Source organism: Mauremys reevesii, linkage group 7 (genome assembly GCF_016161935.1).
Source record: "Mauremys reevesii isolate NIE-2019 linkage group 7, ASM1616193v1, whole genome shotgun sequence".
NCBI classification, from domain to species: Eukaryota; Metazoa; Chordata; order Testudines; family Geoemydidae; genus Mauremys; species Mauremys reevesii.
Genome location: NC_052629.1, coordinates 56,130,526 through 56,151,382, shown reverse-complemented (window position 1 = coordinate 56,151,382; position 20,857 = coordinate 56,130,526). Strand labels below are relative to the sequence as shown.

General features: G+C 42.8%; 1 protein-coding gene across 4 annotated transcripts in view; it reads left to right on the top strand.

The window, feature by feature from the left end:
• TSPAN14 (tetraspanin 14) overlaps positions 1 to 20,857 on the top strand; it is an 81,321-nt gene that overhangs the window by 5,089 nt on the left and 55,375 nt on the right. The window contains exons 1-2 of one of the 4 annotated variants that reach the window (XM_039481362.1): positions 706 to 1,113; positions 1,195 to 1,330. The exons of 2 other annotated variants lie outside the window; for them this stretch is intronic. The gene's annotated coding sequence lies outside the window, so the exon portion shown is untranslated. Of the gene's footprint in view, positions 1 to 705; positions 1,114 to 1,194; positions 1,331 to 20,857 lie in introns of those variants that run through there. One more of the 4 variants, XM_039481359.1, reaches the window with a different exon arrangement.

The following is a 20,857-nucleotide window of genomic DNA, read 5'->3' as shown; positions in this document are numbered from 1 at the left end:
ACCCTTAGGCTGGGATGGGGCAGAACACTGAAGTAGGGGTGAGTGACTAACAAATTTCCCCTGGCAATGGGTGAGGTGCTAGGGGCTAGGTGTTGGTGGGTGGGGGTGAGGGAGTGGAGGATGTTGGTGAGCTGTGGGGAAAATCTGGATATTGGGGGCAAGTAAAATTTTAGATTTCAGAATTGGGAAGGGGGCCCCTAATCTATTCTTGCACCAGGGCCCTCTGAGGCATGATTACACTATTGTTGTCACCTAGTCACAGGACTCCAGGAGCTGGGGGTTGAAGGCAAACAGCAAATAGTGCAAGACTTGTGATTAAAATGAGGACTGTAGCAATACTGTGTATGATACATTAAAAACTGATTTAAAATCAATCTAAAACAAGTGATGGGGGGCAGGTCTGGAAGTAGGCTAATTATAACCTCTCAGGAAGGCTGTGTGCTTTAATTAATCTCCTGGGGTGTTTTAAGTACAGCTGAGCCACTGTCAGGCTGGTGAGTGTTACAAGTATTAAAAACAGTGGGTGTGGAGGGGGAGGAATATTAAACTGAATAAAAAATTAACTGGAGGGAGTGTCTAAAATGCACGTGACTGGAATTACTGGGTGTTTCTCTTAGCTAAATTTAGGCCAGTATATGAACTTTCCCCCCAAACCATTAGAGAGACGGGTTAGGGGGGGGAGGAAGCTAGATTATGTCATAAGGAACTAGCTAATGTGCATGGAGAGATCAGGGTAGAATTGAATCCAGGAGCAGAGGCAAAGTTAGGCAAATACTCACTGGAAGTTCTCCTTTGTGTAAAATGACCCTGCCTGTGTGTGCGTCCTGTTGCGAAAGAGAGGCGTGGCCTGATAGACATGATTAGTAGATTTCCTGTGCTGCCAAGAAGGAGTACAGCAGCCGCACACTACTGGAGAGCTTGCTAGGGAAATCCGCTCTGCAGAATCGGGTGTCATTATTTACTGAGCGCGGGGGAGTTTCTTTTCACGTGTGATCCGCTTTCATGGACTAACCAAGGCAGGAACCAACCGAGGAACGCCTGTGTTTTTGGCAGCCTCTTGCCTTTCGCTCAAGTTGGTGAAACTTACTAAGCAGACTCTAGGGCTGCTCCTGGGTGAGTCTCATTTCCTGTGCTGATCTCGGCTGTGCACCGAGCCTCCTTGTGTGCTGCCGTCATTGTGTCACTCTCTCTTAGGTGCTGTTGTTTCCCGATCTTCGGCTCTTTACAATCCTTCTCACCCGCTAATTTCTCCCTGGGCTTTTTCTAAGAGAGATTCTCGTTGGTGGGCAGGGGCAGCCCCATTGTTAACGCTGCACTCAGCCTTCTGTCTGTAAGTATTTTCTCTCTCTCTCGGGGATTTAGACAATGAATGAGAATGTTCTCTCTCGTTAGTCTGCCGAGCCCGTCGGGACTCGGTCCTATTGGGTTCCGGGAAGTGGGCGGGCACTCCCACGGTTCATGTACATTAGCCCCAAGTTTTGTAATTGATCATGTTCGCCGGGGTGGCTTCGAAGAGCCTACGTGGAATTTATTTGCAGAGTGAGAAAGACGGAGTGTGCGTGAGTCCGTCTTAGTTCCCACCTCTACGTACATAGGAGAGAGAAAAGATCTGCTTAAAACTTCTAAAAGGCTGAGCAGATCGAATCTTCCGGAGGCTCAAGAGAAAAGAAGCTCAAGAAGGCAACCTTGAGAGACTTCTCTGGGAGTTAAAGTTGTAGCAGGGCTTGACTATGGTGGCTGAGCTGCAATTAGTGCCACATGGGAGAAAGTTTCCTGTAACCCTAGTGTTGCTATTTAAGAAACAGGTCTGCCTACACTGTGCAATGCCCTTTAAACCATCCACTTTGAATTCTACAAGTCATTTAATATTGATTTACTGGGCTGATGGGGATGCTCTCATAACAATTTCTTTTAGTGTCTCTCCCCACTCCCTTCCCTCCCCCCACCCCAGTTTTCACAAAGCTCATAATGCAATTAAAGGGCATTGGTATATTGTATTATCTAATGGTTTCAATTGCAACCTTCCCTGATGAGTAAAGCTCTGATCCTGCAACAGACTCGTGAGCCTGAGATGGAGCTCTGTCGAAATCACCAGGGCCTATTTTGGCTTCTGTTAACAGTATTTAAAATGTGACAGGGTTTCCTATATCACCCAGCCATAATGTTGTTCGATCTGATATTGCTAACCAGGATTCAACTGAGCCAGTACTTGAATGAGGAAGATAAGGTGCTGCAGGAAGTGGTGGCATCAATACACAGGTGGCACTCTTCCCTCTGGTTCAATTACAAAATACTGCCAAGATGTGTTTGGATGGGCTATCTTCCAGATGGATCAGAAAGTGGAGGTCCTGTCCACTTGAGGCCATTAAAAGGGCATCTTGCAGTAGTAGAATTAACATGTGCAGGTCCAATTGCAGTTTAATCAATTGCATTCTAATTAGCCCCTCCCCCTGCAGTTTCAACAGAATATGCTATTACAGAGCACTGTTTAATGGTTGCTTTGTTCCACCCAGAGAGAGGGTTGAGTAATACTCCTTCTTTTAAAAAAAAAAAAAAAAAAAAACAGCAGTACTTGTGGCACCTTCTTTAGGCCTCCTTTACATGGTAAAGGTTCTTTTGGTATAACCAAAGGGTGTAAAGGTAAACCTCTGTAGTTATGTTGGTATAACCTCTCTCCCTCATTATAGTATGAATGTCCCTACCCTTTATTTAAAAAAAAAAAGTCTTCATTAAAGAAGGGGTTTAAGCTAAGCTCAGTAAAGTAACTCGTACCACAAGTGCCCACATGGGAGCTATTCTAGTGTAACTGCAGAATTGGTGTAACTGGTAAAACTTTCCTATGTAGACAAGGTACTAGAACTTTACTATCTTCAAAGTGCTGTGTGAACATTAAGGCCTCAATTCAACACATGCCTAACCTAAGATTAAAGTTAGGCACATATTTAAGCACCTTGTTGACTAAATGGATTCCATTTGGAATCCTTCATGATGCTTATTTGCTATTTGTATTACTATAGCACAGGGGTGGGCAAACTAAAGCCCGGGGGCTGTATTTGGCCCTTCAGACATTTTAATCTGGCTCCCGAGATCCTGCCAGGGAGTGCGGTCCAGGGCTTGGCCTGCTCTGGTGCTCCAGCTGGGGAGCAGGATTGGGGGCTTGCCCCACTCCACATGTGCCATGGCTCCACGCGGCTCCTGGAAGCAGTGGCATGTCCCCCCTCCGGCTCCTATATGTAGGGGCAGCTAGGGGGCTCTGCATGCTGCCCCTGCCCCTGCCCCAAGCGCTGCTCCCATTGGCTGGGAACCATGGCCAATGGGAGCTGAAGGCCCCTGCAGATAGGGCAGCATGCAGAGCCACCTGGCCACACCTCCACATAGGAGATGGGGATATGCTGCTGCTTGAAGTAAGTGCCATCCCCAGCTGGCGGCCTTACCCCCTCCCAAACCTGTTTCATGAGCATTCATGGTTTTCCTCCCCAATACAATTTCCATACTCGGATGTGGTCCTCGGCCCAAAAAGTTTGCCCACTCCCGCTATAGCACCTAGGAGTCTCGGTCATGAACCAGGACCCCACTGTGCTAGGTGTTGTACAGAAACAACAAAAAAGGCTGTCCCTGTTGCAAAGAAGAAAAAATACTGTAAATAAGAGCTTACATTCTGATGGTTGGGGTGTGTAGGAGGGAGGGGATGAACAATCAGGCCTCAGTCTCTCATGGGAGGGAAAAAATGATTCAGCACTGTAACATCTAGGCACTCTGCAACTCTTGTTTAAGTGATTAAAACTGGCAGTGCCTTAAAGCAATGAATATCTAAGAAAAATGATGAAAGCAAAGAGTGTTTCTTGAAGATACAAAGTCACTCTTAGCCCAAGGCTGCATCTCTAGATAAATGCCTATCAGCACCAACCACTTGTGAATCCCCAGGCCAGGTCCAGTGTTGATAGCTGTATTTGGCCCTTCAGACATTTTAATCTGGCTCCCGAGATCCTGCCAGGGAGTGCGGTCCAGGGCTTGGCCTGCTCTGGTGCTCCAGCTGGGGAGCAGGATTGGTGGCTTGCCCCACTCCTCATGTGCCATGTCTGCAATAGGATCCTGGAAGAAGTGGCATTTCCACCCTCCGGCTCGTATATGTTGTGTCTGGTAGGTGGCTCTGCATGCTGCCCCTGCCCCTGCCCCCAGCGCTGCTCCCATTGGCTGGGAACCATGGCCAATGGGAGCTGAAGGCCCCTGCAGATAGGGCAGCATGCAGAGCCACCTGGCCACACCTCCACATAGGAGATGGGGATATGCTGCTGCTTGAAGTAAGTGCCATCCCCAGCTGGCGGCCTTACCCCTCCCAAACCTGTTTCATGAGCATTCATGGTTTTCCCCTCCCCAATCCAATTTCCAGACTCGGATGTGGTCCTCGGCCCAACAAGTTTGCCCACTCCCGCTATAGCACCTAGGAGTCTCGGTCATGAACCAGGACCCCACTGTGCTAGGTGTTGTACAGAAACAACAAAAAAGGCTGTCCCTGTTGCAAAGAAGAAAAAATACTGTAAATAAGAGCTTACATTCTGATGGTTGGGGTGTGTAGGAGGGAGGGGATGAACAATCAGGCCTCAGTCTCTCATGGGAGGGAAAAAATGATTCAGCACTGTAACATCTAGGCACTCTGCAACTCTTGTTTAAGTGATTAAAACTGGCAGTGCCTTAAAGCAATGAATATCTAAGAAAAATGATGAAAGCAAAGAGTGTTTCTTGAAGATACAAAGTCACTCTTAGCCCAAGGCTGCATCTCTAGATAAATGCCTATCAGCACCAACCACTTGTGAATCCCCAGGCCAGGTCCAGTGTTGATAGCATTATCGTTACTAGTTCTAAGTAGCTAAGTGTATATGACTAGCTTCAAGTGCTTGTGCATGGTTGAGTGTGTGTCATGGCTGTTTGTGTGACGCTGGAGTTCTGTGTGGGGGAATTGTGGGAAAGCATAGGCTGGGAATCGTAATCCATTTTGGGCCTCTTAATTGGGATAAAATGTGGCTGGGCTTGTGGGGGAAGAGGAGTGCTGCTGTTTTTGTATTTTAACTCCTCTCTGTCTTTACAAACACACGTCAAGGGCCCTCTCTGCCTTGGATTGGCGTTCTGTGATGTGGGGTTATTAACTCTTATGAGCGAGCCAGTGGGGCATTGTGTGGCACTCTAGTAATGGTATTAAAAGAAGACCGGTTATATTCATCTTGAGCAAACTATGCTGGAAACAACAGCAATGCTTCCCTAAGAAAATAGGAACACAACTTGGTTTTATTGAAACAGGGTGGGTTTTTTTTTTTTGTTTTTTTTTGAACAGAACTGGTGTTTTTAAAAATCTGGGAACAAATGTTTATAGCACCATTGTGGTGGTTCAGTGAGTAGTTTTAAGTATTCTGTAAGGTTTTTTTTTTCATTTTTTAAAAACTAAGCCTGGCAACTTCCTGGGAGGTAGACATTGTGTTATCTCCTCTTACAGAGGAGGTGTCGGAAGCTCCTGGTGCCTGAGTGTCATGCTCAAGATCCTACAGCAAGTCAGTGGTGGTGATCTGAATAGAATCCAGGGGCCTGATTCTTGGTTACTCCCTGCTAGGGTTGCCATCCCCCCTGGAGTCTCCAGGAATTAAGTTTAATCTTTAAAGATCATGTCATGTAATGAAATCTCCAGGAATACATCCAACCAAGATTGGCAGCCCTATTCCCTGCCTTTGCTTGAGGCAGGAATGAGTGGGAAAGCCACCTTTTGAGCTCTTTATACTCTGGGCTATGCAGTTATCTGCCAGACCCCTAATGACAGTCAGAGCAAACTTGAGACTGCTCTGATTTGTGCTCTGTGTTCCATGGCCCCTGAAAAACCCAGAATAACTACACAATCTGCCCTAAACTGGGGGATGGGAACAAGGCCAATGTATAGCCCATAAATCAGTACTGTCAAAGGGTCCATTTGTGTAGGAGGTGACCACCCTAAGGCATCTTTCTGTGGCCAGAGAGGCATAATACTAGGCTAGATGTCAGTTTAGAGCACCTTCTCTGGGACTGATATTAAAACACATCAAATTGTAATCTTAAGTCTATAGCACAGGTACTTGGGATGCAGGAAGTTAAATAGCACACTTGCAGTGGATGAGCAGTTGGGGAGCTACTCTTTTGAAGCGGTAGCTCAATATGTTGTGATATTGACGTGTTCTTTCTTTAAGGGTGATTAAATGTGGTCCATGGAGCCTTGAAATGTGAACAGTAGCCATCCTTTCCCAGCAACCGAAGGGTAAAGATGACAAGGATTTTATTGCTTGGAGCCTTGACGACAGCAAACCTTTCCTATTCATCTATCAAGTTCTGCCTGAGCAGCCTCAGGTGTTGCGAAGTTTGAGCACCGTTAGTTAGAACAGGTTGTGTTTGTGTCTGGTTCTGTGTTGTCTGTTTGTTTTTTTTTCCTCTCCAATGTGAACTCTGCAGGGTTTGAATGTTGGTCTGTTAGAGTTCAGTAACAAAGTAGAGGATCTTCTGCCACCAAACTGCAGTTGGCTGGGGGGAGATCAAAATGTGTGGTTTGTATAAATCTGACGCAACTGAACTGCGCTTTTTTTTTTTTCAAAGTTTGCATTACAGAGCCAAGAGTGTGCCTCCCCACTAGCTTATTTTCATGCCATGCTTCTGTGCACTCTAGGCTTTCTGAGCCAATACTTCTCAAAAGAAGGAGACTATGGTACTGTACTTCCTGCTGGCATAAATGATGTGTTTTTAAGAGTACTTAGTGTATAATTCATGGATGCTGTGTCTACCTCTTTGTGACAAGTTGTTTCTGTGGAACCACCTTGTTTTAAAAGAACAAAACCAAGCTTGGTTTCCACTTTAGTGTGAGTTATATATATTCTTTATCTATTGCTTCAGTTTTTATTATGAGGGGACACCTATTGTCCCTCTCACCTTCCAATCAGAACAAATAGACACATGTATGTGTGTTTTGCTGTCTCAGCCACTAAAGGTAGAACAAGAGGCCTCCCTTGGAAAGCATCTGCCTCCAGTGCAGGCTAGATGTTCTTCCACATCCTCGTTTGCTATTGCCACTTCCAAAACAGGATTGTTGGCAGATACAGACATGCTGCTAGGGACCATCCTAGGTTTCATAAGTCTATCTGGGTACACTGAGTGGTGCTGGATTTCAACAACTGGGGATAGCTGTGCTGCATGGGTAGGAGGCCAGGGGATGACCGCTCCTCTCCTGCTCTATATCAGCTGCTCCTGCTGAGGATGAGTCAAAGGAAGGGAGTGTAGCAGCATGTGAGCTCTTCACTTTGCGCAGATCACATGACCTGAGGATTTATCCATCTCGAAGCTGGAAGTTCTCATCATAGGGGGCTTCAGCAGATGAGACTATTTTCTAGGAGTTTCAGTTATCAATGTATTTATCACACTCAAACTCTTCTGGCTCTTATTAACCTGACCTTATTTACAGCATCACGGCTCTGAACAAAACTCCAAGAGGCTGCTCTGCGGAGGGTGGGGAAACAAGCCTCATTCTGCTTGATTGACTTGTCGCTTCAGTGTTGCACCTGCACCTCAGTGTCTAAATATGCAGCATATAGCTGGAAAATGAAGTTCAAGATGAAATAGCTCCAAAACCTGTGCTTCCAGCAGGATGTGGAAGCAAAGCAAACTCCTTGTGTTTCCTGTGCAGTCGGAAGGCCCCCGGTAGAACCCAGCTAACAAGTGGGTCTGACAGTCTTCTTTTTGTTTTGGCTTCCTGCCCCCACCCCTCCTTCTCTCTATCTTCCTCTTTCAGAAGCAAATAAGTGCTCTCTGCTGGGAATGAAGCTCATGCTTCTAAAAACCGTGAATTCCCCTTTCTGATCAGCCTCTCCACAACCAAACATTGGTTTTGCTTGGACAACAGCTTCTGTCCATCCTCATCCTTGGAGTGTCAAGGGCTGGAGCCTTTGGCAAAGCAGTGACTGTTAGGGTCGTCCTCACCCTTTAATCATGGACTCAGAAGTCATAGGCGAGGGTTTAAAAGGCCTGTGTCTCTGATTTCTCTCTTTGTTAACTGTAGGCATCTTGGTACTATTCCTCCAGTCACTCCATGCATATTATTATTATTTGACTAAATGCCTCCATCTTGCCTGTCTGGTTTTGTGACTGAGAATATAAGTGAATAATGGTAACAATCTCCATGGTAAGAACCTGATCCAAAGACCATTAAAGTTGGTTGGCAGTTTTCCTTCAACAGCTGTGGGCTTTGGCTCAGGCACTAGTTGAGTCTGTAATTTAAATGAATTGATGGTGGACTGAATAGGGATTGGTACCATACTTGTCCTTTTAGTAGTTCATGTAGGGTTGCCAACTTTCCAATTTGTCAAAACTGGACGCTACAGGCTCCAGGGTGGAGGGGTGTGTGTCAATCCCAAAGCGAGGAGCCGGGGACAGTTATGGCATGGCAGGGGTGAGGAGCTGGGGGCAATCTGGGTGGGGAAGGGTCTGTTTCTGGAGTAAAGGGGGTGAGAGAGCTGGGGTCTCAGGAGTTTTCAGAAGGCAGTACCCACATACTCTGCAGGAGCCAGTTCCTAAGCTTCTCTCCAGTCCATCGCTGAACTCCTCCAGCAGTAGCTGTTCTTTCTGCCCTCCTGTGACCGGACTTTTGATGTCTAGTCAGCAGTACTGACTGGACGCTGCCCAGGTCCCCTTTGGACCAGACTTTCTGGTCGAAACTTAGGGTTGTCCCAGTTTAACACCTTTTCAAAAGTACAGTTTTCTGTGCCAGATTAAATTTTTAATATGTTTTTCCTAAATAATAGATGGGGTTTAGAGGGGTGTTTTTTTTTTAAGTAGCTTCTAAAGCAGTAGGAAGTAGAATGAATCACTACAGCTCTTTCCGTTGGGACAGCTGGCAGCTGAATGCTGTGAATTATAGGAGTGGCACAATGATATTTATTTATTTTGGGGTCCGTTTTTGTCTTGAGGCATAAAAATAATTCTAAAAGCCACAGCCTGACACCAGAAGCACCTGGGAGAGAAACTGGGAAATGTCATCACTTTGCCCAAGGTGCTGAACTTTGGTCTCTTGTGTGACAGTGTGTTCTTGCTGCTTGCCAAGGCATGTAGCTGATCTTCTTCATACCCACTTCCTGTCTCTGACACCTGGCTGTTAAATTGTATTGGATCAATGGTTCTCTAACTTTTGTACTGGTGATCCCTTTCACATAGCAAGTCTCTGAGTGCGACCCCTCCCCCTCAATAAATTAAAATCACATTTTTATATATTTAACACCATTATAAATGCTGGAGGCACTTGGTTTGGGATGGAGGCTGACAGCTTGCCACTCCTCATGTAATAACCTCGCAACCCCTTGAGGGGTCTGAACCCCTGTATTAGAGGAAGCACTTAACCTCCAGGCAGGTCAGAGAAACAGCTGGGCAATCATCACCTAGACAGCATAATGATACTTGCAGTAAGCGAATGGAAAAATGATAGCATAGAGTGGAAGTAGGATTACTGAAGGAACTGGCTAATTTGTTGCTACTACTTGGAAGTCTCATATCGCAAGAGTACTGTTAGACATTATATGTTATCAGTGAAATCTTGAAGGTCCCAGTGAGATGCTCCCCTCTGCCCATAGTGTACTGCTCAACAATGAGGAAAAGGGACTCTTGGGACTGGAGGTGGTGGAAAAAGGATCCCTTGTTTTACCAAAAAAAGTCAGGACTTCAATTTTTAAGATCTCTGAGAGAAATGCTCTGCCTCTCATGCTTTCACAACTGGGCTGTACTTCCTTTGTCGCCAGATATCACCAGCCTGTCAGGACAGTTTCAGCTGTCACTTCTCACTTTAAGGATGCTTGAAAAAATAATTACCTCTCTTACAGGTACTGACTAGAAAGTTGTAATTCATCCTTTGTGCCCTTCAAATGATTACAAATACGGGAGCGTCCCTTTCTCACAAAGGGTGACAAATATATAAGGCAAAGTCTGCATTTAAAGGAGCTCTGACGTTCTTACTGATGAAGGCAGCAAAGCAATTTCACTATGAGCTAGACAACTGTTTCTTGGCATGCTTCACAAGAGGTGGAAAGCTTGTCCTGATTCCCTGGGGAGGATAGGGAGTCCTAGTGAAACAATTGACAAAGTTTCTCATGACCCCATCACCGCCCTTTGTGTGTGTTTGGGGGAGGGGGAGAAAAGCGAGACTGTCTGCCAGCTGTATCAGACTACAGCAGTTTGGTTTTTGTCTTGCAGTGATGGGCCCTGAATAAACCTGGTCACCACACACATCTCCTCAGACTTGCGTGTCTCTTTCACAGTGTGCACTGTCTCACTTTATCTTGCCTTTGAGGACATCCTTCATGACAAGCCAAAATTTTGCTCTTAGCTCAGCTGCATAAAAGTTGTTGAGGCTGAGAATGTGCCTTTTGGTCACTCTTTCTCATGGGCTCCACTGCTTTGTGTTTCAGGGCTCTCCTTGCTAGTTCTCTTTCAAAAGTCTCTCAGGCCCATCTCTATCAGAAATGCTCAGTCTGTAGGCGGATTAATTACCATATAGAGTTGTTGAGCTGTCTAAATGGCCACAAAGAGCCATTTTCTTTGTGATCCATGTGCTTGACTCTCATGAACTGCATGTAAAACAAGGTCCTCTCTGAGTGCGTTTTGAGTGTGACTCGGGACATACATTCCTTCACAATCAGCTCTGAAATTTAAACTTTGAATGTGCCAGAAACCTGATAGGATTTGCCTCAAGAGAAGGTGCATCCTGTGGTGATGGGGTGTGGCTTTATTATTATAAAAGCTTCTCCTACATGGGAGAACAGCCATCTTTGTCTTAAAAATCGAACTCTTTCAGTGATTCAGCCTCACATATCTCAGTAATACGGACATTACCTGGCTGAGTATACTAAACAAATCACAAATGTAGCTAGCATTGCATAGAAAAATGCATCCGTTTTGTGTCACAAGATAGCTGATAGCGGAAGAGCTTTTCTTTCTTAAACTTTGAAATTAGCAGTGTCCTTTTAACTTGTTGCAATAGTAGGTTTAAAATTTTTTTATCAGTTTGAAGCACAATTCTTGGCCTGCCAAGGGCACAGTGTGTGACAGACCCAAAATGAGACATTTAAATAAATTAAACAAAATTAGCAAACTTCAATGCTGCAGGATTCATTCCTTCTGTGTAAATGGATTGAAAGTTGCATATAAATAACTTTTTAAATACACCTCTACCCTGATATAACACAAATTTGGATATAATGCAGTAAAGCAGCGCTCCAGGGGGGCGGGGCTGCGCGCTCCGGTTGATCAAAGCAAGTTCGATATAACGCGGTTTTACCTATAACACGGTGAGATTTTTTTTTTGGTAGGCTCCCGAGGACAGGGTTATATCGGGGTAGAGGTGTAGTAAAAGGCAAGAGGATGCCAGTTAGCGTGGCATGTAGGTAACTTGGAGACTAAAATGAGTGGCGTCCATTGAGAAGGGCAGTGAGGTATGGTTAACAGTGTCGGGCTTTTTAAAATTGGTGTTCCTTTAAAATTGGCAAAGAAACCAGTTCACTTCCTGTCTTGATTCTTTTAAAATATGACTTTTTATTAAAGATTTTAGTTGAATTGTACAATAAACAAAGAACCTCATCTCCTTTTTCCTGAAACTGACAGACAATCGGAAAAACTGGGCTCCCTTAACTGCCAAGTGCACATGACTTTCTTGTTTATGGTCTTAACCGTTCTGCTTTTTTGTGCAGAAAGTTCAGTATCTGAATAAACATATGTGATTCAGTGCAATATGCAGATGCCCGCCTCTCAATGATTTACCAACGTCCCTCTCATTTAACAGCCAGAAGGGTGTTGTTTTTAATCTTGAGTGTTCTGAGGGTGTTGTCAGTGCTCAAAAGTACAAATAAAAAGTCACGTACATCACAGCCAGGCACTGTCCTTTGGCCACACAGCTCAGTCAGTGCAACTCTGGACAAATCACCGTTCTTCCAGGCCTGATAGAGGGTATCACAGACTTTAAATGAAGATACACTTGTGCAAATCTGGCATACCTGAGAACAGAACTCGGTGCATTAGGTTTGCCTTGCTTTGCACCTACTCTGGACTTAAATTCACTTCTTCTGCATTCTTCTGAGATGTGCCGCTATCTTGGACAGCCTCTGCTTTCAGTCACACTTTCTATTAAGAGTATTGCCAACTTGAAACGTGCAAGAATCATGAGACTAACTTAAAAATAACAAGACTAAAAATATTTTGGGATGGCTTTTATTTGCTTTTTGGCTTCTGATCCTTTCTGGCTCATGACTTTCAAGATTTTCTCCACAGCTACAAATTCTATCTTTTTTTCTTTCAAACGGAAACTGAGATCCTTTGCTTAAAGCCCCAGTTCCTCCCAAATATCTTGTGACTTGCAATTAAAATCAGCCACAGAGAATGTATTGGAAGATTCATCCAGAGGGAAGGAAAAGGGATCTCCATTGGATATGTCTGAGGATGGATGCTCAGCCCAATCCTTGAGGACATCAAATGGATCTAGAGAAGAGTCTAGACAATCCCCGCAGTGGGGACTCATTGTTAAAGAGAGTGGACAATACATTCTGCAGGTGACAAAAAAAACAGCAGGACTCTGTGCAGTCTCTTTGGAGTGAAGACAATACATGTCGCTTAAAGGTTGTATGGGATTTTGAAGACTTCAGGCAAGGATCCATTTGGCTATACATATTGACACTTCAGGGATCTTGTAAGAGAGTTGAAGGAGGGGGAAGTATAGGTGATCTTCTCAAAGTTCCTTCCTGTTCCAAGAGCAAGAGAAGATAGGCAACAGAAGATATTGGAGTTAAGCATTGTAGAGTAGAGGGTTTCCGTTTTGTGGAACAGGGGGCCACCTTCTATCTGGAGAGGAAGATGTATGTTTAGACTGTGTGTGTTTGAAAGGTGTAACTTTTTTAACTTGTCAGAAGCCAAGTAACCTTTGTTTTAAAAATGTTTTGTTTGGAGAAAGAAGAAATGCTAGGCTAGCTCTTCCTAGCTATTGCCAACTCAAAGGTGTGGTTTCCACTATTTTTAATCACAGGGGTTCTTTTACGTACCTTAGGGGCACACCAGGATCAGGACCAAGCAAATAATCACAATTAGTAACCATGGCTATTTCCTTAAAGAAAGGAAAAGGAAACATTGAAAACATGAGACACTGGTTATTTTGGTTTTTGTTTATGAAGAGGAGTGCATATCTCAGAGGTGTGCACTCTTAAGGGTGTAACCTCTATTAAAAGCTCTCCACAGACACACATACAGAAGAAATTGTAACCGAAGTATATTTCCCAAAATTATTGTGAATCCATTCTTTAATATATCCTTAGATACCTAGGAATATTTATATGGGCAACAGAACTTCATTTCAGGGTAGATGGACCTGTTTGGTTCTTAATGTATAACCACTCAGTTTATAGTTGGCAAAGTAATAGGGTGATCATATTCCCATATGCTGAATATGGGACACAAGCGAGTTCAATGGCAATCAAACAGAACTAGGCAGTAGTGCCCCTCCACTCCAATATCCATTGAGCAGGCAGCTGTGGTGTTCTCTCCCCAATCCATGTTGAAGTCTTGGGGTGGTTTTCTTGGGTTGGTTTTGTCTGGAGTCTTCTGTTTTTTCTTGTCTGTGGCAACTTGCTTGTGGAAATGGACAGGATGCGTTGTGAAGGACTTCCTGTTACTGTGCTTAGACAGCATGTGAGTATTGGATGCTCACTTCATAGTCTTTTTTATACCTTTATTTTAATGAAACAATAGGAAAATACATCTTTCATGCTTGTTTAGATTCAAATTGGTTGCTGTTACTGTTTGCTTAGGTGGCGCTTTCAGCTCCTGAATATAGGGTGACCAGATGTCCCAATTGGTCAGGACGCAATTAGTCTTGATATTTTGTGGCACTCTTCTCTCTGCCGGCAGCACACAGCCTTTTTTTGCTCTGCCGGCAACGACCCCCGCCACCACCACCCCAATGTGTCCTGATATTTTCTTCCTCTCATCTGGTCACGCTACCTGAATATACAGTCTGTTTAACGTATATGCAACATTTCTTGAATTGCTTCCATTCTTCTTGTGGCAGGAAAGCTTTTTTTTATCCAGTGCACTTTCTGACTTTAAAAATAAATAAGTTTGACAGGAAATTCTGTTTTTGAAAGATCCAGAGGCTCCCATTCTTCTGCATGAGTGTTTTGGTTCTCAAAACAGTCTTTTTAAAATTAAATAACTCTTAGAAAGACTTTAGTCTGAGTTCTTGACTCCACGAAATCATCATTTCAAATTTTGTCATCTTGCATTGGGTGAGGATTTGCTCTAGCACCATCAGTAATTAATTAATTCTCCATTAATGCTGCTTACATTAGTTATTAGCCTAGCACCAACTTATCTTTCTATATTTGTACATAAAACATCTTACTAGTCATATAACACTATCAGGCAGTTATGTGACGGTTTTGAATTTAGATACAAAATACTTGCAAATATACACATTAAAAGAAGCTTATGCAACCTTAAGCATTTGAGACCCAACAAAGGTTTTCTCCTTTTAAGTGGAAAAATTAATTGAACGTAACCAGTATCTTCTATAGATCACTTACCACCATAAATGTTCTCCAAGCTTAAAGAATGAAGAAGACAATTTCAATAAAGATGTTTCTAGAATACTTTGGGTTTAAGCTCAAGTTTTACTTTGGAGAAAAAAGGTGGTGGAGGACGATTTGTTATACCTCCTGGGTTTATTGTTCTGATAACACGACGTTGCATTCTTTTCACAGTCAGATTTCTTCCAAGTGTTTGTGGTTTGTAGGCTTGATGTTTGGTCTAGACAGACCAAAGTGTAAACATTCTGGAATTTCTCTGATTTAGCTTTAAAGTTTTGTAACAATAAGCTAACTGTGTATATTGTTATATTTCCAAACATCCTGGCTATAACTTCTTGTAGCTGCATCTTGATATTTAGTGAACATGCAAACAAGTTTGTAACTACTTAAATTTCAAGTTTTTAAATTTTATTTGTTTTCATCAATATTAGGTCTTACCCCCACAACTGCCACCTACTTGATAGAAGGGGAACTAAGCTTCTGGATAGCAAGCTAGACATGGAGTAGTCATGAGGCCTTTAAATTAGCATCAGAAGGGAAGGGTGCTAAGAGGATAAACACAGGACGTATACTCAAATATAACTGTCAACAAATCAAGGAATGTAGAGAATAAATTCTCCAGTTGCCTGTACGCCAAAGTTAGAAGTCTGGGTGGTAGATAAATGAATATTTCCAATTCTTATGAAAAGAAACTTGATATGTTTGGTATTACTGACGTGGTGGGGTGATTCACGCGACTGGAATGTTATAATAGGGTGACTCTAGTGGAAGACAGAGTGGGCTGAAGAGAAGGTGGGGTGGCACCCTATGCTAGGGATACCTTTACCTGCTTTTGAGTTGCTGACAAGCCTGATGTTGATAGGACCTGTAATGCATATAGGTGGATTGGTTGTACTAATTCAGCTGAGGGGATAGGATATGCCTGTCATAAAATATCTATCTGTATTGCATTATCATAAGGGATTTCAATCTGGGGGCCTTGATGAGGTCTCATGCTGCCACTAGTAAAACTTCTTGGAGTTTCTAAAGATTATAGATGATACATTTCTAACACTTGCAATTAACTTGAGTAATTCTATTATGAGACCTCATTCTGTCAGATAAATGTGGACTGAAAACTGGTGGTTGCCTAGGTACAAATGATGCCAATGTAACTTCATTTGCTGCATGCAGAGTGTAGTCCCAGCCAATTACATAACACTTCTCCCCCGCACCCCACCCTGATTTTTAAAAAGCCAATTTCCAAAACTGGAAAAAATTATGAGCATAATTCAGTGTGAGGAGATATTGAATGACTGGAAATTAGTTGAGTGCATTATGTTCCCTCACCCCCAAACATATCCTTACTAAAAGGGGATGTGATGAGAACAATCTAAATATAAGTAAACTGAAAAATGGCAAAGCTGATAGCAATGAATATAAATCAGCAGTTTAGGTAGAAATATCTTTCTTTCCTTATCAATTTTATGCATCAGTGGGAAAAACTGTGGCCAGTAGAGTTAAGGACAATAAGGAGTACTTTAAATATATCAGGAACAAACTAAATCCTAGCAATGATATAGTTCCGATACTATAAAAGGATGGTAAATATGTCAATTGTGATGTAGAAAAATATCTGTTCTGTATTTGGAAAGCAATAGGATGCTGTATTCATAGTTTACAGAGATAATAAAATACTTGCCTTGGCCTGTAACTAAGGAAGATGTTTCAATAGTAACCATAAAATATGCATGACTGGATAACTTGCGCAGAAGGATATTTAAAAAAAAACAAACTCTGGAGTTCTCTGAACTGTGGGTGGGCGTGTGTAAACAAATCTTGGAACACTGGGAGGGCTCCAGAGGAGAGGGGAAGCTACCATTGTGCCGGTACAGTAACTCCTCACTTAACGTTGTAGTTATGTTCCTGAAAAATGCGACTTTAAGTGAAACGATGTTAGGTGAATCCAATTTCCCTATAAGAATTAATGTAAATGAGGGGGTTAGGTTTCGGGGAAGCTTTTTTTTACCAGCCAAAAGACTAATATGATTACTCTCTCTCTCTCTCTCTCTCTCTCTCTCGTTTTAAACAATTTGATACTGGTACACGATGATGATGATGATGATTGTGAAGCTTGGTTGAGGTGGAAGAGTCACAGGTGGGATATTTCCCTTACTGCTAAATGATGAATTAGCAATTGGCTGAGCCCTCAAGGGTTAACTCTCTCACTCTACAAGGCAGCAGGAATGGAGGGAGATATGTGCATTTCCCCTTTAAGTACATTGCCTTGTTAATTAGATCAGCTTGCTGAGACTTAGCTGCTGCAAGCTCCCTCTGTCCTGAGCCCTGGTGTGTCTCCCCACTCTCCCAATGGAAGATGAGGTAAGTGGGGTGCGGGAGTGGGAGACCGACATTAGCCCCTCCCCCCCAGCAAGCAGGAGTCTCGGGGAGCAGCCTCCAAGGCAGAGGGCAGAAGCAGCACATGGCAGTGGTGGGAGGCACAGCTGCAATTGCTAGCCTGCTGGGCAACTGCTGCACAGGGAACTTAAGGGGGCTGCTGGTCCACCTTGGTTCCAAGCCCCCACCAGCTAGCTGCAATGGGCTGCTCTTCCTGCAAGCAGTAGACAAAGCAGGCGCCTGCCAAACAACATTAGAAGGGAGCATTGCACAACTTCAAACGAACATGTTCCCTAATTGATCAGCAACTAAACAACGTTAACTGGGATGACTTTAAGTGTGGAGTTACTGTATTTAAAAGACCTGAGAAATTAACTATAAGCCAGCTTTCATGACCCACATCCTAGGCAAAACCATGGAAAAGCTGATTTAGGACACAATTATAGACTCATAGAAATGTAGAGCTGCAAGGGACCCTGAGAAGTCCTCTGGTCCATCCCCACACTGAGCCAGGTTTAAGTATACCTAGGCCATCCCTTACAGGGTGTTTGTCTAATCTGCTCTTAAAAACCCCTAGTGACTGGGATTCTGCAGCCTCCCAAGGTAACCTTATCAGTTCTTACAATCCTTATAGTTAGAAATTAGAGAATAAAACTATGCAATCTATATTTCCATTGCGTAAACTAAGTAGATTACTACTTGTACTACCCTTGCTGGAAGTGGAGAACAATTGGGCACTGTACTCTTATATACTCGAAGATTGTTATCTGGTCCTCCCTCAGCCTTCTCTTTTCTAGACTGAACGTGTCCAATTCTTTTAACATTTCCTTATGTCATGTTTTCCAAATTTCTTTTGTAGCCCTCCTTGTCTAGGGTGACCAGACAGCAAATGTGAAAAATCGGGACGGGGGTGGTGGTGGTAATAGGCACTTATATAAGACAAAGCCCCTGAAAATCAGGACTGTCCTATTAAAATCGGGACATCTGGTCACCCAATCCTCGTCTCCCTCTAATTTGTTAAAGTCTGGTGCCTAAAATGGGACACACAAGATAGTGAGAATGGATAACAAGATCCAATTGTTAGAAGGTAAATCTAGACAAACAGAAGTTAGGGGCTTGATGCAAGAATTACTGGGTGAGACTCTTTGGCCTATGTTATGCAGCAAGTCAAATTAGATGATCGTAGTGGTCCCTTCCAGCCTTAAAATGTCTGAATCTGAGTTGGTAACATGTATTAAGATTCTAATTATAAAGACCTAATAAACTATTAATGGATGTCTTTAACAAAGAAAGATTGTGAGAATTACATATTGGGGTGAAAATGGCCTTAACTTCCCATTCTTTTTGGAGGAAGATAACACAAGGTTTTAGCGATATTAAAAATACAACCCATTACAATCTCTGCATAACTTTTTTTAAAAAAAATATTAGATTTTATGGCCATTGTCTTGTGTAAACTAAGATAAATGTAACTATATATTGGATGCTGCAGGGCATACAAAGTTGACATTTGTGGCGGTGGGCCCCCACTGTATGTAGCACTGCAAAATGGACTGATGGAAGGTTTTGTTCTGAACAGGCCCTTGCTGGAGGAATTATACTTGAGTTGATGACTAATGGTTTAGTCAAGGGCATCAGGCTGTATTCAACCTTAGAGATTTACTGATATTGTAATTCTTTAACTCTTGTGCCTTTTTATAATGAACCATAAATCCTGTGAGAATTGCTGCCGTATTTATGTGTATAACAATAGCTCCTAGGAGCCTTATTCATGGACCAGGCCCCCATTTTGCTAGAGGCTGTACAAACACAAAACAAAAAGATGATCCCTGCCCCAAGAAGCTTACATTCAAAATGTGCATGGTTTTTAGTCATGCCTACAATACAAATGCATGCGTTTCTCCCCCTCCCCCCTTCTGTCCTATCCCTCTGATCTAGTACTGGGGGTCAAATACTAGAAGGAAAACTATCTGCTGATAGTGTTTTGACTTATACCATGTGAATATTCATAATATGTGGTTAAAAAGAAGCTTCAGTTCAGATTTTTATTCTTGGATTCTTCTTACTGTCTAGTCTCCCTCAAAGTACGTTAGGCTTTTATTGCTGTCTTCTGTTTGCCTTAGGTCAGTTACTAATTCTCTGAGTTTAGTTGTTTCCCTTTGCTGCCTCCAGCAGTTTTGTGTCCTGGAGTTAATGAACCCGTGGTCAAAAATGATTTGCAGAACCTCTAAACATTGCACAGTATTTAAACCTACTAAAAAGTAAATAGCTTGTTCTTTTTTTGTACTGGATTGGTAATTTTTGCTCATTAGTGTTACAGACATTATAAAATGTTTGCTAAGTGAATTTATAGTGAGTAAGTGGACAGTGTAAATATAACATTTCAAAACTCGCACACTGTGAGCACCAGAGTACTCTTGTCCATAAGGTGTTATCTGTAATTTTGATTTGCAGTGATTCCACTCAGATTATAGTCCCACCTGAAGTTTCTGCAGCACAGCTTGAATTTTTTGGTTTAAGGCATTTGCCTGTAAAGCCAAATTATCAATAGAAAGTGAAGCAAGCTGCTATCTGCTGGGTTCCTTCCCTGGTGCTCCATTTGGAAACTGGATTGATATGCCCGCTGCTGGCTTCTCTCCAGGAGTCCCAAAGCCTTTGGAATGCTAGGAATCCAATCCTTGACTTTCCTGCTTCCAGTTCTGCCTCTGCTTCTCAAGTTTGTCTTCTCCCTCTTCCACCAATTCAGGAAGTTGAATGGGACTAATAACCTGATTAAAGTTAGGCACATACTGTACTTAAATGCTTGACTGAATCAGGGCCTTGTGATGTAGAGCTTGAGCTTACTCCACTGGATAAGTGTTGGTAGTTCCACAGACACCAATGGGATGACTCTCCTGGATAAAGTTACTCCTTGTGCATAAGTGTCTGCAGGATTGGTCCCTTAATCACTACTTTAGGAGTCTACTGAAACTTCACTGGAGGAGAATGATCTTATTTTAAAAACAAATGTACTCTTCTCTGTGCTCAAACCTTTAATAATAATTAATAATAAAAAAACCCACACACAAGCTGAGATCCCGCAGGTATTTAAGCCTATCACTTTAATTGGACAAATCATCCAACTGACTTTAAGGGAACTGCTCCATGTGAGTACAGTTACTCATCTTTAAATGTTTGCAAGATCAATTCCTTTAAAATCCTTCAAGACCTACATTTCTTCCCTTTCCTGGGACCCCTGGCATGAGTCTGAAAGAAAAACACACATCCAGATGGCGTTCTTCAGACATTGTGTCTACAGAGTCTGTAAGAAAACACATTAATTGGTGGAGAGAAGAAAATTTACCAGTGCAAACTTCCTGGGAAAATGATTGGCTTCCAAATGCAGGACATTGCTATCTATTATGTAGGGAAATAAATTAATATTTACATGGATTTTAAAAAAGCTCAATAATTTTGGTCATGATGCATCTCCTTTTTTAAAAGTCTGGCAATATAAAAAATATTTGGGATGGGATTTCTAGGAGGGTCCTTATTAAAGCTGGAGAGAGTGCCTGGCTTAACAAGCCCTCCTCCTTGAAGGCCCTCAGCATATCCACCTGCTAAGGAGGATGGATCGGAATTCCATTGGAAGCTTTTTACTGCTGCTCTGTAATCAACTATTGAAGATTGCTGTTCAGAAGTCTGTTACTGGCTACATACAATTTATTTTCTGTGATGCCTGATGCTTGCTTGCTTCCTGACACCAAACTAAATGCGACACATGCCTGCAGTTTCTAAGTCTCTTATGACTGCATTGTAAACAGTTAGTCAGAACTCTAGTTAATCATTATTGTTAATATGACATCATCCTGTCTGATGTGATTCATTTT